The 15,836-nt window shown below is 44.2% G+C and overlaps 1 long non-coding RNA gene across 1 annotated transcript; it reads left to right on the top strand.

The window, feature by feature from the left end:
- Positions 1 to 2,317: 2,317 nt before the first annotated feature.
- Positions 2,318 to 4,121, top strand: LOC306785475. Its single transcript, XR_013772412.1, has 3 exons — positions 2,318 to 2,508; positions 2,643 to 2,718; positions 3,636 to 4,121. It is a non-coding gene; the product is annotated as an uncharacterized lncRNA (long non-coding RNA).
- The last annotated feature ends 11,715 nt before the right edge of the window (positions 4,122 to 15,836 follow it).

Below are 15,836 nucleotides of genomic sequence, written 5' to 3'. Positions count from 1 at the left end.
CTAACTGCAGCCTCTGCTCCAATGAGACGAAGTACAGCAACAAGGGCTCACGTGCCCTCGCATCACACTGTTCACTGTAATGACCACAGCCAGTGTACTTCCGGTCCCAACTGTCCCACGTGCAGTTGCTCCCAAAGGCCCTGAAGTAATGCGAGAGAGCGTTAAGGAGCCTGAACCTTCATGATTTCAATAATTGAACCGGATTGAATGCATATTAATTGTAAATAGAAGATAGGCCACAATTCTAACGGCTTTACAGTAACAGTGGAAGTTAATATTAAGCCATACAGGGTTAAATGAAAACGAATCACTTCATTTTGTATAGGCGATGGTTCTCGCTACTGTAGAAATATGCTTGCTGTATTTACAGGCATTAAATGTATACATATTGTGAGGAATTTAAGTTTTAAAGCGCTCCTAGCGATGGATATAATGTGTTACAATATGTTTACTTTTAGAAGGTTTAAACTAAAGGGAGAGTTACTGAATTTGTTGAGCACTGTGAGAGAAACCAGAGAATTTATGACACCGCCATGAAGTCAGAGAGAGGGGGATGTTGCTGAAGAGTTTCTGAGCACAGCCTTCAAGAAGGGGGGTGAATTGGTGAAGGAAGTGGCCGACTGAAGTCCGACGGGTTCAGCCAATCACTGAGCTGATCGATGGGCTAAGGAATGTGTAATATGAGACATTTCAGAGACTTTGGAGGGACAAAGAAACTGTGAATCCCCGGAGATAATCAGACCTCATCTGGACCATGAGGCGGACACACCAGTCTGTCGTGTGGTGTGGATGGGGCCTCTATTTCATGAAATATTACTGCTGATCGTGTAATTCAGTTTGTAACTGCATTTTCTTTTGTTGGTATATTAAATTCCTTTTGATTTAAACTTCAACCTGCTGATTCGGCCCTGCTTAATGATGGAAGAAAGAGAGCAGGGCGGGGGGGGGAGCTGCCTCTTCTCCTCTGCATGCTTCTTCTCCTCTGGAACAAGGAGGGGGGCTTTTTCCTTCACCTTTTGTTTGAGACATTTTGAACATAACAGTATTATGTGTGTGTGTTATGGAGCTAAATCCAGGTCAAAAGTTTCGTTCACTTGAAAAAAAAATGTGAACCTGAAAGTCCAAAAATACAGCAATGTATTCAAAATAAAAAATAAGTGAATGAAAAGTTTTTTTGGGTTGAATATAATTTTGATTCAGTTCTGGAATTTTTTCGAATACATTTTTTTTTTCAGTTTTCACATTCATATATATTTTGATATTTGAGTTCTTATATTTTTCAGTTTCAGATTTTATATTTTCAGATTCAAATCTTTTTTTTTTTGTGTTTCAAATCTTTTTTTCACGTTCAGGTTTTTTTTTTTCAGTTCAGGTCGTTTTTTTCAGTTCAGACTTTTGACCCAGATCTAACGTGGGGGGCGTGGTATCAACTGAGAGGGGCGTGTCATCATGAGTGACAGCATAACAACGAGGGCTGAGGAGTTCCTCAACCACGTTGCCTTCAGGTAACGTGGGCACCGCGAGAATTATGATTCAACACTTTCTATTCACCATATTCACGTGATTGAAAGTTTTAAAAAATGACGCTAGTGCCAAAATTCTGTTTAGCAAGCTGTTTTAGCCTCTACTTGGGACGAATCACAGTAAAAGAGCAATAAACTATGCCATATTGGGCCGTTCAACTACCACACTTAATATCTGACGTTTCGCACTTCCACACACCACTGTGAACGCAGCGTAGTGTCCTTGTGATGGCGTCCGCTCCACCTGGACCGCCTGCTGGCGCCAGCGCGCAGGTAAGAAATCAAATTCATTTTTTTATAGATACTAGAAATTATCCTAAATATTATAATGATGATTGTAAGATAGCGTCATACATAAAGGGAGAAGATTTATTTAAGTGGGGATTTTGCCAAAGCTAGAAATTAAGCAACTAGCTTAATGCTGTTAGCTTGTGTTTGTGAATTGTTCCCTCCATACACTGACCAGCTCAAGTCCTTCAATGTGTGTTGTCTTTCGTAACAGAATGTCGACTATAATTCGACAGTGGCTGCAGCTGCACAGAGCCTTATAAATGTGCTCGCACAGAACCTCTCTCAGGGACAGCAAGAGCAAGGAAGAACGCAGCAAGAGCCATCATCTTCTGTAGAACAGGACATGGCCAGGTTTTTAGTTTTTATGGAATTTCATTTTTCATGTTAATTTAATGGTAGTTTGACAAGTTCATATGTATATTCATCATATTTTAATCAAATTGTTTTTTTTAATCATGTAGATCTTTCCCTGGGGTTTTTCACAAGAAAAGGTAACCGTGGAAAGCGAATGATGCAGAGTCTAAAGACCTGTGGCACAGCATCCACAAAGACCTGGAGGCCTTTTAGTTTCTATGCATACCTGTTGAACATTAATGCAGAGACAACCCCAACCTCCTCTGAAGAGTTTGACCTTGCCCAGGCAGGACTTGGAAAAAGACATCTCAACATGTACAGGGATATGGGCCATGAAGAGGTATTTCATAAAGAAAACGTACTAGTTACAAATTGCACAATTGTTTATATTTGAAACATGCAACTTCATCCTCGTGTTTGGCTTTTCTTCAAGCATGTAGACATCACTTAGTCCCTATGTTATTGTTCTTTTAGTTCTTCAGACTACTACAAGATGAGTATCCTAAGATGCAGGGGCTGACAGGAGGATGGCTACTCTACAAGGCTGCAGGTAGAGAAAACTTGTTATATAAATTCCATTGTAATACATTGCCATTCAAATAAGTAGCCCAAACAAACACAACTGATCTAAACAATGTTGCATTTACAGGTGGGCAGGGTAAACGGAGACTAATAATGATTCCTCCTGATTCTCATGGCTACACTGGGACCCTAATTCGCAGTGTTACAGGGTCAGGGAGAAACACCCTGTTTATTGTGCCTCTGCAACATGAGTTTGATGTAAATCCATTACCTCCAGATGCCATTGAATTCAAGTATGCCAAAAGCACAATGCCAAACGTGCAAAGTGAGTTTCCCTTTGCAGATTTTGGCCCTCCATGTTCAAGAGTTAGTTTAGTTCATTTTAGTAATGTGTATTGATAATCTAAATCTGCAAAGTAACCAGTAACTAAAGCTCTCAATGAATGTTGTGGAGTAAAACGTACAAGATTTCCCTCTGAAATAGTTGAGTAGAAGTATAAAGTAGCATGGAATGCAAATACTGAAGTAAAGTACAAGTACTTTTAAATAGTACTTAAGTGAAGTTAGTAAATGAAATTAGTTACACTCCACAACTGCATAGACATTATACATACAAATGAGAATTTGTTTTCCTAAACCTCTAGTTCTTAATGAGAACTTTTACAAAGGCCAATCTATATCTCCATTCTATGTAAAAAGACTTAATGTTAACACAGAATGCCATTTATAACCATTGTGGTAGGCCGAAATAGTCGAATATCTCTAAACCTCAGGAAATCACACACATTTGATTACATTTGTTTTGGATCAGCTGTTCTTCTGTGACCGAGAGTACCTCTGTTTATTTCACTTCTTTAAATCTAAAGACCTGCATTGCAGTAAAAAAGGAAAACTACATTTTAAACTGTCGCATAACTTTATTTTTTTCTTCTCTTTGCTTCATAGCTGAAGATCATGAAGAGGACGAAGACGGCCCACGGTCCATCACACCTGCAAGGTTTCTGCAGTGGATCACGGGCCAAGGTTACATCCCACTTCTCCCATCCGAGAAGAAGGATTTTGCTGTGATGCTCAGATTTAACCACGACTGCAGTGCAGACTTTGGGCATCACAGCATCTGTTACCCTGTCGTCTCAGCATGTACAAAGACAATTGCACTACCCGTACGACATATGAGGTCATATGTCGAGTTCAAAAAGGTTATGATGGAGGCTTTTCATCTCGGGCAGGAATTTCACAATGTGTAGACAATTGTCTCTCTCTACCCTCCATTTCTTTTTTTTTTTTGCCTCCGTTCATGTTTAGCAAAAACTGCTGTTTTAATACTCTCATGTTCTGAGAAAAGAAAAGTATTTAATTGTAATATTTAAAAATACTTGTTTTGAAAAATGAGTTCCGTACACACAAAAATTGTGTTGACTGTTTATAAAAGAGAACAAAATGTTAAGGTTTGGAATTAAAAAAAGATTTTATACGATTTATTCTTCTTTTTCTTTTTACATGTGGCTTCACTGTTGCCAGTCACAACAAATACAAATTTAAAACACATTCATTGTATACTTGTTGGTGTTAAAGGGGTAAAACCCTTGAAACACAACGTTTGCATTTATGATACATGAGTTAGTACACAGTTCAATACAGCTAGATAAATGTCTCGGCGTAGGACTCAGATGGTCTAGCAACATCAATAGCGGCCCTAAGGCGTGCCATATCCTCCTCACATAGGGGACATGCAATGGGTGGAAGAATCACTCCAGAACTGGTCACATTTTGCTCACTGGCACTGTTGAAATCAAGATCTGCATCCTCGATTTCCTTCATCAAGAAAAAAAAAGGCAGATTTATTAATTAAACATTTGTCACATAGAAATCTGAGGACATAAAGTAAAACTATAAAGGTAAGCAGATTTTAAATAGATCAACATGTGAACATAACTGATACTATGCTGATGCAAGTATCAACATAGTATCATTTAATTAGTTTTAATGTGAACAAAGAGATACAAGCCCTGATCAGCATTTGAACACATTTTTGTTCTGTTATCTCTCATTAATTTGACGTTGGTGATTGAAAAAAACTTTGACACATCTGTTATTAAGCAATATTCAATTTTCTTACCCCAAATTATAATTGGTAGTGTAATCTAAAGTAAACTAAATTCAGTTGTACCTAGATGTTTTTTCATGGTATAAGTTTTGAGGGCTTCCTTTACAGTGTTGAAAAGCTGTTTTATGCACAATGCTTGTGTCTAAAATAAATTCAAGGAAATGGTGTGAGCTTTGCTATTCTATGAAGTAGAAACACTGGTCAAAACTATAGATGTATAATACTATGTTTGCTTAAAAATAACTTAGATTTGCTACCTCTGCCAGGTCTGGAGCATTAACAGGATTCTGGAGGAGTCCGATTGTCCACAGTTGTTGTGGGGACAGATTTTGCTCTGTCCTTAAAGGATGATTATCCCAACCCATCCTGAAGACATCAAGATCCCTCTGCAGACGTGGAAGAAATACATGCAAACAAACAGCATGCAAGTTATTACTTAAAACGTATGCAAAGTGAGCCAACTTGGAAGGCGTCTATCATAGCCTAAATTACGTATCAGAATACAACAACAAAGAGGACTGCAAAGGTTATGCTGTGTAAACTAAAGGTCCGTCCACACCAAGAACTATATAACTATAGAGATAACCACAGTGATAACGATGTGAGGATCCACACTGATGAACGACGAAGTTCTGTAAACAGTGACGCCAAGCAACATTTATAAGGCTCTGTGCAGCTGCAGCCACTGTCGAATTATAGTCGACATTCTGTTACGAAAGACAACACACATTGAAGGACTTGAGCTGGTCAGTGTAAGGAGGGAACAATTCACAAACACAAGCTAACAGCATTAAGCTATTTGCTTAATTTCTAGCTTTGGCGAAATCCCCACTTAAATAAATCTTCTCCCTTTATGTATGACGCTATCTTACAATCATCATTATAATATTTAGGATAATTTCTAGTATCTAAAAAAATGAATTCGATTTCTTACCTGCGCGCTGGCGCCAGCAGGCGGTCCAGGTGGAGCGGACGCCATCACAAGGACACTACGCTGCGTTCACAGTGGTGTGTGGAAGTGCGAAACGTAAGATATTAAGTGTGGTAGTTGAACGGCCCAATATGGCATAGTTTATTGCTCTTTTACTGTGATTCGTCCCAAGTAGAGGCTAAAACAGCTTGCTAAACAGAATTTTGGCACTAGCGTCATTTTTTAAAACTTTCAATCACGTGAATATGGTGAATAGAAAGCGTTGAATCATAATTCTCGCGGTGCCCACGTTACCTGAAGGCAACGTGGTTGAGGAACTCCTCAGCCCTCGTTGTTATGCTGTCACTCATGATGACACGCCCCTCTCAGTTGATACCACGCCCCCCACGTTAGATCTGGGTCAAAAGTCTGAACTGAAAAAAACGACCTGAACTGAAAAAAAAACCTGAACTGAAAAAAAAAAACCTGAACGTGAAAAAAAGATTTGAAACCCCAAAAAAAAAGATTTGAATCTGAAAATATAAAATATGAAACTGAAAAATATAAGAACTCAAATATCAAAATATATATGAACGTGAAAACTGAAGAAAAAAAAATGTATTCGAAAAAATTCCAGAACTGAATCAAAATTATATTCAACCCAAAAAAACTTTTCATTCACTTATTTTTATTTTGAATACATTGCTGTATTTTTGGACTTTCAGGTTCACATTTTTTTTTCAAGTGAACGAAACTTTTGACCTGGATTTAGCTCCATAGTGTGTGCTCATTTGCAATAGTGTTGCGTGTGTCATAGAGCAAAGGTTTGAATCTCCGGGTGAGGCACTCACGCGCTCCCCGTACAAAGAGGGAGCTCTGACACGCAGGTGGTAGCTTAAAACTTATAACTAGTTGTGTTGTGAATCGGTTAGTCGGTGGGATATTGTGTAGCAACCTGCAGGAACAGCACCTTCCCCATCCCTGAGACTCCAGGACTCCCACACACAATGTGGCCCAACCCTGGCTTGTGTGTGGGTGAAGATAATGCGTCCCTGTGCTGGACAAGTTCAAATAAAGTATAAAGATACAGGGCTCACAAAACACTGAGAGGAGAGGTGCGTATACGGAGCCCTGACTTTGTCTCTGTTGCTAGGGCTACTTAATCAATTCTTGTGTTTTGTGAAACCATAGATCTGTTTTTTATGCTTTGATGCTTGACTTAATAAATTGTTAATACTTGTAGATCGTCTACCGTCTCCCCCCCCCCCCCCCCCTTTCACCGCTTATGAGTTTGCAGGTATGCTGATTTGTTCTCTCAGCTTCTAGATGACAGGAAATATTTCAACTTAAAGTACAAGTTTGTTCTCTTTGATAACACCACATGGATTTTGCAGCTTAAAATGGTTCATGTGTTCATGGTCACATAAGTTGATTACATTATTGTATTATCTGGTTCTAGTGATACTCTGGAAGTGTATGTCCAGGAGACTCTTTGCTCAATTCTAAAATGTCTTTGTAACCCCTCTGTGTGTGTTTACTGTTTTCCTGCAGACGTCCAGCAGCTGTTGTTGGTTAAAGAAGAGGTTCCCTCTGAGCAGCAGGAGTGGAGCTCCAGTCTGGACCAGGAGGACCCAGAGCCCTCACACATTAAAGAAGAACAGGAGGAACTCTGCACCAGTCAGGAAGGAGAGCAGCTTCAAGGTCTGGAGGAGGCTGATGTCAAGTTCTCATTGACTCCTGTGAAGAGTGAAGATGAAGAAGAGGAAGCTCAGTCCTCACAGCTTCATCAAAGACAAACTAAACAGATGGGAACAGAAGCTGATGGAGAAGACTGTGGAGGACCAGAACCAGACAGGAACTTGGATCCAGATAGACATCCAGAACCAGATACTGATGAGAAGACTGGAGAGTCTTCTGACACTGATGAGGGTGGTGATGGGAAGAAGACCAGAGAACCTCAGTCGGGTTTAAACTATGTGAAACCTGATGAAGTCCGTGTCAGTGATTCAAGATGTAGCGCTGGTGAAAAACATTTTAGATGCTCTGAGTGTGAGAAAACATTTGGCAATAGTCAAAATCTGAAGAGACACATGAGAACCCACACAGGAGAAAAACCTTTCAGCTGCTCAGTCTGTAAGAAATCTTTTAACCAGAGTTCAAATTTACAGAAACACATGAGAACCCACACAGGAGAAAAGCCTTTCAGCTGCTCAGTCTGTAAGAAATCTTTTCAACAGAGTTCAACTTTACAGGGCCACATGAGAACCCACACAGGAGAAAAGCCTTTCAGCTGCTCAGTCTGTAAGAAATCTTTTAACTATCATTCAAATTTACAGAGACACATGAGAACCCACACAGGAGAACAACCTTTCAGCTGCTCAGTCTGTAAAAAATCTTTTAACCAGAGTTCAACTTTACAGGGCCACATGAGAACCCACACAGGAGAAAAACCTTTCAGCTGCTCAGTCTGTAAGAAATCTTTTAACAGGCGTTCACATTTACAGAGCCACATGAGAACCCACACAGGAGAAAAACCTTTCAGCTGCTCAGTCTGTAAGAAATCTTTTAACAGGCGTTCACATTTACAGATACACATGAGAACCCACACAGGAGAACAACCTTTCAGCTGCTCAGTCTGTAAGAAATCTTTTAACCATCGTTCACATTTACAGACACACATGAGAACCCACACAGGAGAAAAACCTTTCAGCTGCTCAGTCTGTAAGAAATCTTTTAACCAGAGTTCAACTTTACAGGGCCACATGAGAACCCACACAGGAGAAAAACCTTTCAGCTGCTCAGTCTGTAAGAAATCTTACAGCCAGAGTTCAAATTTAAAGAGCCACATGAGAACCCACACAGGAAAGAAACCTTTCAGCTGCTCAGTTTGCTGTGATAGATTTGTGTGCAACAGAGATCTGAAGGTACACATGAATACCCACACAGGAAACAATCCCCTTTAGCTGTTCTGGTTGCAGTAAAGTTTCCGTTTGTGATAAAAGCTTTCAGCACGAGTCACCTCTGAAGTTACACATGATTAACCGCGGTTCAACTACACTGATTTCAATTCAAAAAGTTATTCACTGAATGAGCGCCAACTGTACAGTTTGAAATAGTTTTGATAGTGTGTAATGATAAAAATGTTTTTACATGTCATCATCATATTTTCTGTGAGATATGTTGCTGTTAGAAAGTTCATTTGTCTGGATGTCTGAACACATTGACCTATTTGTTCTCGTACAAAGGTCACTTTTCTATCTTAGTCGGGACAAACAACCGACGTGTTCTTTCTGCAATCAACTGCTTCTTGTTAGACTAAACATTTCTGCCTTAGTCTCCTGTGTGTTATCTGCTCCTCTGTGCCGGCCGGTATAAATACCTTGTTTTGATTCTGCGTCTCTGGAGCATATTCACAGTTCACTGCAATACGTGGTTGTGTTCTCTGTTTGCAAACATTAAATTGACTTTTTGAAACTTTGATCATTCATCAAGACTCTGTTTTTATGTTAAACACTTTGGATTAAACCAATTTCACTTCTGAACTTTTTGAAGGAAATATTCCACAACAGGTGTCACGGATCACAAACCTCACGGTTCGGATCACGGTTCAGGAGTCACGGTTTGGATCAACAAAGAAAAGGGGAGGAGCCAAATATAACTTTGCTTTCCATTTATTAATTAAAGAACTTCAAGAACACTTAAAGCAAAGAACTTTTGGCTATAGTCTTACATGAAAACAAAAATATTGAAGATGTCCAATTTGAAACAAAATTAAATCAACAAATAAAAATAATACATTCAAGAATTCTGTTAAGTTGCAAGTGCAACATGAGGTATGTTGATATCCTCGTCCTTTCATCAATACTGAAAGAAAGAAACAGCCAGTGAGCTGGCTTCCACTGTTTACACTGAACTGAACTGCTCAGCAACAACTTGGGTCTGTGTTTACTTCCTGTCAGGTTATGTCATTCAAATACACAACAATGTTTACCATTACTGTGACATTACTTTCAAAAAGATGAGAATATCTCCATTGTCTGGGGAGAGGGTCGACCTTTCTGTGGTGACTGGAATATTATTGGGCCTGTCTAGCTTCACTCTGACACTTCTGTCAGCACCTGAACCAGGTGTGTGTCTGTGTGACGCTCAGAGAGGGGGCGTGTCTACAGCACCTGCCCCAGGTGTGTGTCTGTGTGATGCTCACAGAGGGGGCGTGTCTACAGCACCTGCCCCAGGTGTGTGTCTGTGTGATGCTCACAGAGGGGGCGTGTCTACAGCACCTGCCCCAGGTGTGTGTCCATGTGACTCTCACAGAGGGGGCGTGTCTACAGCACCGGACTAAGAATCACTCCGCCTTGGTGAAAGCAGTCTTTTCCTTCTCATAGAGGTCTGGAACAGCTTCACACTGAAGTGGGTGCGTGAGTGGACTTCGTAGCGTGGCTCAAGCATTTTAACCAGATTTAGAAATCCTTTGTTTTCTACACCGGAGTGTCCCCGTCGCTGACATGCCCGATGTTTTGCCGTTGTCGTGTGTCTCTCTTTAAATAACGCCTACATACCGTAACGGTTTCGTCCACCACCCTCATCCGTCATTATACTGTAATGTTCCACTTACAGAGTCGGAGACAGGGTCCTTTCAATAGGTTTATTCAACACAACCGTCACTCTTATTTCCGAGTCTCTAGCGAACATTAGTCGTCAAACTACTCCAGTGTTACACAACAACAACAACAACAACACTCCTTCCGGTTCCGGTCTAACCCCACAATCACTAGCTACCGACACAGAACCGGCAAACCCACTTTACAGGGTCGCTACACTACCCCCCCACTACAAAGTTCCTTGCCCTCAAGGAACAACCCGAGCAACGTAAACAATGCACATAAACACTCCCACCCCATGCTGACGGGAAAACACGAGTACATTTTCTTTTTGTTATGTTTTCTTTTTATAATTTTTCCTGCTCCTTGAATGTCATGAGCCACTGCAGAGCAGAGTGGTCCGTCCTCACCGTGAACGGCAGGCCACACAGATAGTACTTGAAGTGCCTGATTGACAGCACCACTGCCAAGAGCTCCCTGCGGGTAACGCAGTAGCGGCGTTCAGCTTTGTTGAACGCCCGGCTGAAGTACGCCACCACTCGCTCTCCCTCGGGTCCCGCCTGGGAAAGCACTCCTCCGACGCCTGCTCCGCTAGCGTCCGTGTCCAGCCTGAAGGGTAAGCTGGGGTCGGGTGGGGCGAGCACCGGAGCCTCAGTCAGTGCGCACCGAAGGCTGCTGAACGCCGTCTGGCATTGCTCTGTCCACGAAAAGTCTCTGTCTTTCTGCAGCAGCTGAAACAGGGGCGCAGCAGTGCAAGCAAACCCTCGCACAAACCTTCTGTAGTATGAGGCCAGGCCCAAAAAACTCTTCAGCTGTTTTTGGTTGGTGGGGATGGGCCAGTCAGTGACTGCCTGCACCTTTTCCTGCATGGTGCCGATGCCTTCTCCCCCTACCCGGTGTCCCAAAAAGGACACCTCTCTCTGCATGAAGTGACACTTATCCGGGTGCAACTTCAGGCCTGCTGCTCTGATCTTTTCCAGCACCACCCGTAGTGACGCCAGGGCTTGCTCGAATGAGTTACCATGAACCAGGATGTCGTCGAGGTAAACCAGACATTGCTGACGTGGAACCCCTTCCAACACCTTGTCCCTCAACCTCGCGAAGGTGGCAGGGGCATTACAAAGTCCAAAGCTAAGGACCTTGAACTGCCACAGTCCCCGTCCGGTGCAGAAAGCTGTTTTAGGCCGGGCCTCCGGGGCGAGTGGCACCTGGTAATACCCACTGCGGAGGTCCAAGGAGGAGAACCACGAGGACCACGAGACCAGGTCCAGAGACTCGTCAATGCGGGGCAGTGGGTATGAATCCTTCTTTGTTACTCCATTTACAGGCCTGTAGTCAGAGCAGAGTCGCCAGCCGCGTATCTTTTTTGGAACCATGACAACTGCTGCTGCCCAGGGGCTGTCAGAAGGCTCGATGATCCCCGCCTGCAGCATGCTCGTGACCGCTTCATCACAAGCCTGCTGTCGAGCCAGCGGGAGGCGGCGTGGCCGGCACTTGATAGGACGCGCGTCCCCTGTGTCAATTTCGTGCTGTACTAGATGAGTTTGCCCTACCTCGTCCTCACTCCTGGCAAAACTGCCTCGAAACTCTAGCAGCAGCTGCCACAGTTGTCCCTGCTGCTGAGGATGTAAACCGCCACAGTTCTTGCTCCACACCTCCCTTACCGCAACTAGAGTCCCCTCCTCCTCCTCCAACCCAGGCAGGGTTGCGTAGACCATGGTGGGATCAGATGGGGAAAAGGCATCCTGAGTGGGTTCCTCGGGGAGGCAGGCGATGGGTGGCAGGTTGCCAGATACAGTCTCTGGGGTAGAGGCACCCCCTGTGGGTTCCTCGGGGAGACAGGCGATGGGTGGAAGGTTGCCCGATACAGTCTCTACCGCACTTGTGGATGGTGTGAGAGGTCTGGGAGGAGGCACAGTAGGGGTGTGGATGGTGGACATCGTGATAGTAGGCCCCCCTTTGAACCTCACTGTGCCTCGTTGCAGGTCCAGCTGGCAGCCTATGGCCTTCAAAAAGTCCAAACCCAGAATACATGGATCCTGCACTGAAGCTATCCACACCCGGTACAGTACAGTCATCCCTCCTACAGACATAGTCAACAGACATATGCCTTTCATGGGTGCCAGCTCTCCGGTGACTGTGCGCAAACGCACCGCGGTGGGGTCGAACGGAGTCCCGACCGGGACCATATCTGGCCTCACCAACGTTACTGTTGATCCTGTGTCCACTAATGCAAAGCAGGGTGCTCCTTCCACAGTGACAGGGACGAAACAAGAATCGCCCTTACCGGTACGTCCCACTGCAATGACAGGCTCCAAGCATGTGCTGTCATCTGCTTCTGGGGGAAGTGGAGCCTGGCTCCAACGGCTGTGATGTTGGGCTCCTCCATCTGATGTGGAGGCTTGTGAAGACAGGGTTGGAGTTAGGGGCGGGGTCCGCATATCCTCCTCTATGCGGACCCTGAGCCGTTTCCCTGAAACTTGGTTGACTTGGGGCACTCCCTGGCAAAGTGCCCTGGTTGACCACACTCCCAGCAGACCCTGGGCCCAGGGCGTGGCCGGTGTGTTTGCTGTACTGACACAGCCCTAATCAATTGAGTCACCTCCGTCAACCATGCCGGTTTCTCTTCTTCTGAGGGGCTCTGCATTGCAGCCCTCACAGCAGGTAGCCCGTCCCTTTGACAGTTTCCAGCCGCTACACCCCACACATTCTCTCTCTCCACAGCCATCTCCAAGGCTGTCTGCAAATACTGTGGGTGTTGCAGCTGTACCTGGACACGCAGTTCAGTGGGGAAGATTGCTCTGATGAACTGGTCCCGTGCCAGCTCACTCTGTACTTTGGGTGGCATGTGTACATAAGCCCGCCGCGACAGGCTTTCAATGTCGTTAGCTAATGCCCGCAGCGGCTCCCCAGGTTTTCTGCAACGATTATTGAGTTCATTATGCAGGAGCTCAGGCTGCAATCACTGTCCAAAACGCCTCTGAAGAGCCCCCACTAGCGCCTGATAACTTCGTCTCTCCTCCGGACTCAGCAGCAGAAGACAGGACAGCGCATCATCTGTGAGGCACAAAGCCAGCTGCAGTGCTTTAGTCTCTATGGACCATCCCCCGGCGTCTGATAGTAACTCAAATTGGGCCAGGAAAGCTTCCCAGTCAGACCTACCGGAGTATTTGGGTGTTTTCACCGTCGAGACTGCTACTGAGTGTCGCCGGGCGCCGCCATCGTTATTCCCATTGTCCGGAGAAATGGCGCCAAACGTTGATGAGGGAGCCATACCCGCGTCTCTAGCCATCCTCACCGCAGCCTCTCTCAGGCGATCCCTCGCCACACTTGAAGCTCTCGTGAACTCTCTGGCTCTGTCCTCCGACCACCCGCACGCTCCTTCCTCTTCCTTCTTCACCTCCGTCCTGCCGATACCATCCATGATTAAAGCAGGCTAACTGGCTAACTCCCGACCGAAGCTAGGTAAGCTCACGAACGGATTTGGCGTTACGTCTACGTCCGTTACAAAGTCGCTTCTGACACCAGTGTAATGTTCCACTTACAGAGTCGGAGACAGGGTCCTTTCAATAGGTTTATTCAACACAACCGTCACTCTTATTTCCGAGCGAACATTAGTGGTCGAACTACTCCAGTGTTACACAACAACAACAACAACACTCCTTCCGGTTCCGGTCTAACCCCACAATCACTAGCTCCCGACACAGAACCGGCAAACCCACTTTACAGGGTCGCTACAATGGAGTGGTCTCACCGACGTCACGATCTCCTTAGTTACGAGGTCGGTCGGCCATGTTGGAGTACATACAGATCCTATATGGCGGCGCGTAAACAAGGAAGTGCGGCGAAAATACAATACTTTGAATCACTGGATAGTGCATCAAAGGTTCGCTACCTGGCCAAATTGAAGGTTATTGGTAACTTGGATCCCTATACGATGAGTGCAGATGGTTTCAGTTCCGATCCTACTTATCTTCCATCGGTAAACTACGCCAACATCTACACGTATCTCGTGAACACCCCCAGTCCTTACACAAAAGACGAGCTGGAGTGCTACAAAGGGCTCGACGCTTATAATCAGTTTGTCAGTGGATGGGTCCGAGACGTCAAAGCAACGGTCGTCGGGAATTCTCATCTCGTCATTGGAAGGGTAAATATATACAGATCTGGTCAGATATTTAGCAATATTCAATGTTTACTCAGCGCAAACAGACACGTGTGTTTGTTTACATTGTACGTGCATGTCATTGTGTGCGTGTGTGTAGGAATTCACTTTCAACTAACTCCTAACTTCATCCCCCCCCACACATATATATATATATATACACATATATGATACATGATCCGACGTTAAACTCATATCAAGCAATGCTGAGGCTGCATCTCTGTGTTTCGCCTGTTGTACACGCTCGACACGTCTCTGGCACCGACTGCTGTCACGGGCCGATGAAGCTTCGGTAACCTTCTCATGTCCAAGTTTAATTTATATTTCCTTTATTAAATACTGTTCACAAACGAATTTGCAAATAAAATCACTGACCACTTATAAAGTGATCCGCACACACTCTAGTGTACGCCAAATTCCATTCCTTTATATCTCGAGAGATGCGTGACAGCCATTTCTCGCGACGTCGCTTGGATAGCGCCTTCGTGTCATTTCCTTGATGTGTAATGACCGCTGGCAAACGAAAGAATGATTTCTTGTCTATCAGCTCTGCTGCCACAACCAAAGACAGCACAAAAGTTCACCACCGATAGGTTATGCGACTCAGCCGTGCATGCCAGTGGCTTTGTGTGTACTCCAACATGGCCGACAGCTCAACTGTGACGTCACACGAGACCACTCCATACGTTACAGGGAAGACAAAATGTTCCCAAACTTGCGACTTAAATGACGCCTCGGCTTCTGACGTTCCTCCGCTCGCCATGACTTCACTGTTAAATGCTTCTAAGCTGCTCCGTTCACGTGAACACACTACTGCTTTATATCTGTTCACTGACACTCTGCATTGATATTCGGGGACTTGTTACTTGAAAAGGAACAGGAACAGTCGAACTTTACACACTATGATGATTACACTGTAAAGAAAAAAATAGAAATACTGGATTGATCCGCGGTTCACGAGTGATCCGAACCGTGAGGGGTGATCCGAACCGTGAGGGGTGATCCGAACCGTGAGGGGTGATCCGAACCGTGAGGGGTGATCCGAACGGATCACGGATCGATCCGTGATCCGTGACACCACTAGTTTTGATGATTATATTGATGATTGATTTGATGGTAATGTAAGTTTAAGACGATGGTTTTACCTGCATCTGTGCACAGTATATTGTATTCAAATGATTTCATCAATAAAAAGTAAAAGGTTTGTGTATTTCACTGGTTCATACAGTTGTACATGGCACACTTTGTTCGTCAGGATTAAATCCATCAGTGACTGGAGTGTGACTCAATAGTTCTTTATCTTACTTGGCAGTTTGCACTCTTTGCTGCTGCCATTGCTGGTATAGAATTGTCATCTTGTCTG

Source organism: Melanostigma gelatinosum (assembly GCF_949748355.1).
Source record: "Melanostigma gelatinosum genome assembly, chromosome: 12".
NCBI classification, from domain to species: Eukaryota; Metazoa; Chordata; class Actinopteri; order Perciformes; family Zoarcidae; genus Melanostigma; species Melanostigma gelatinosum.
The sequence above is the reverse complement of the archived record's forward strand: the minus strand, read 5'-3'. Positions and strand labels throughout refer to the sequence as shown.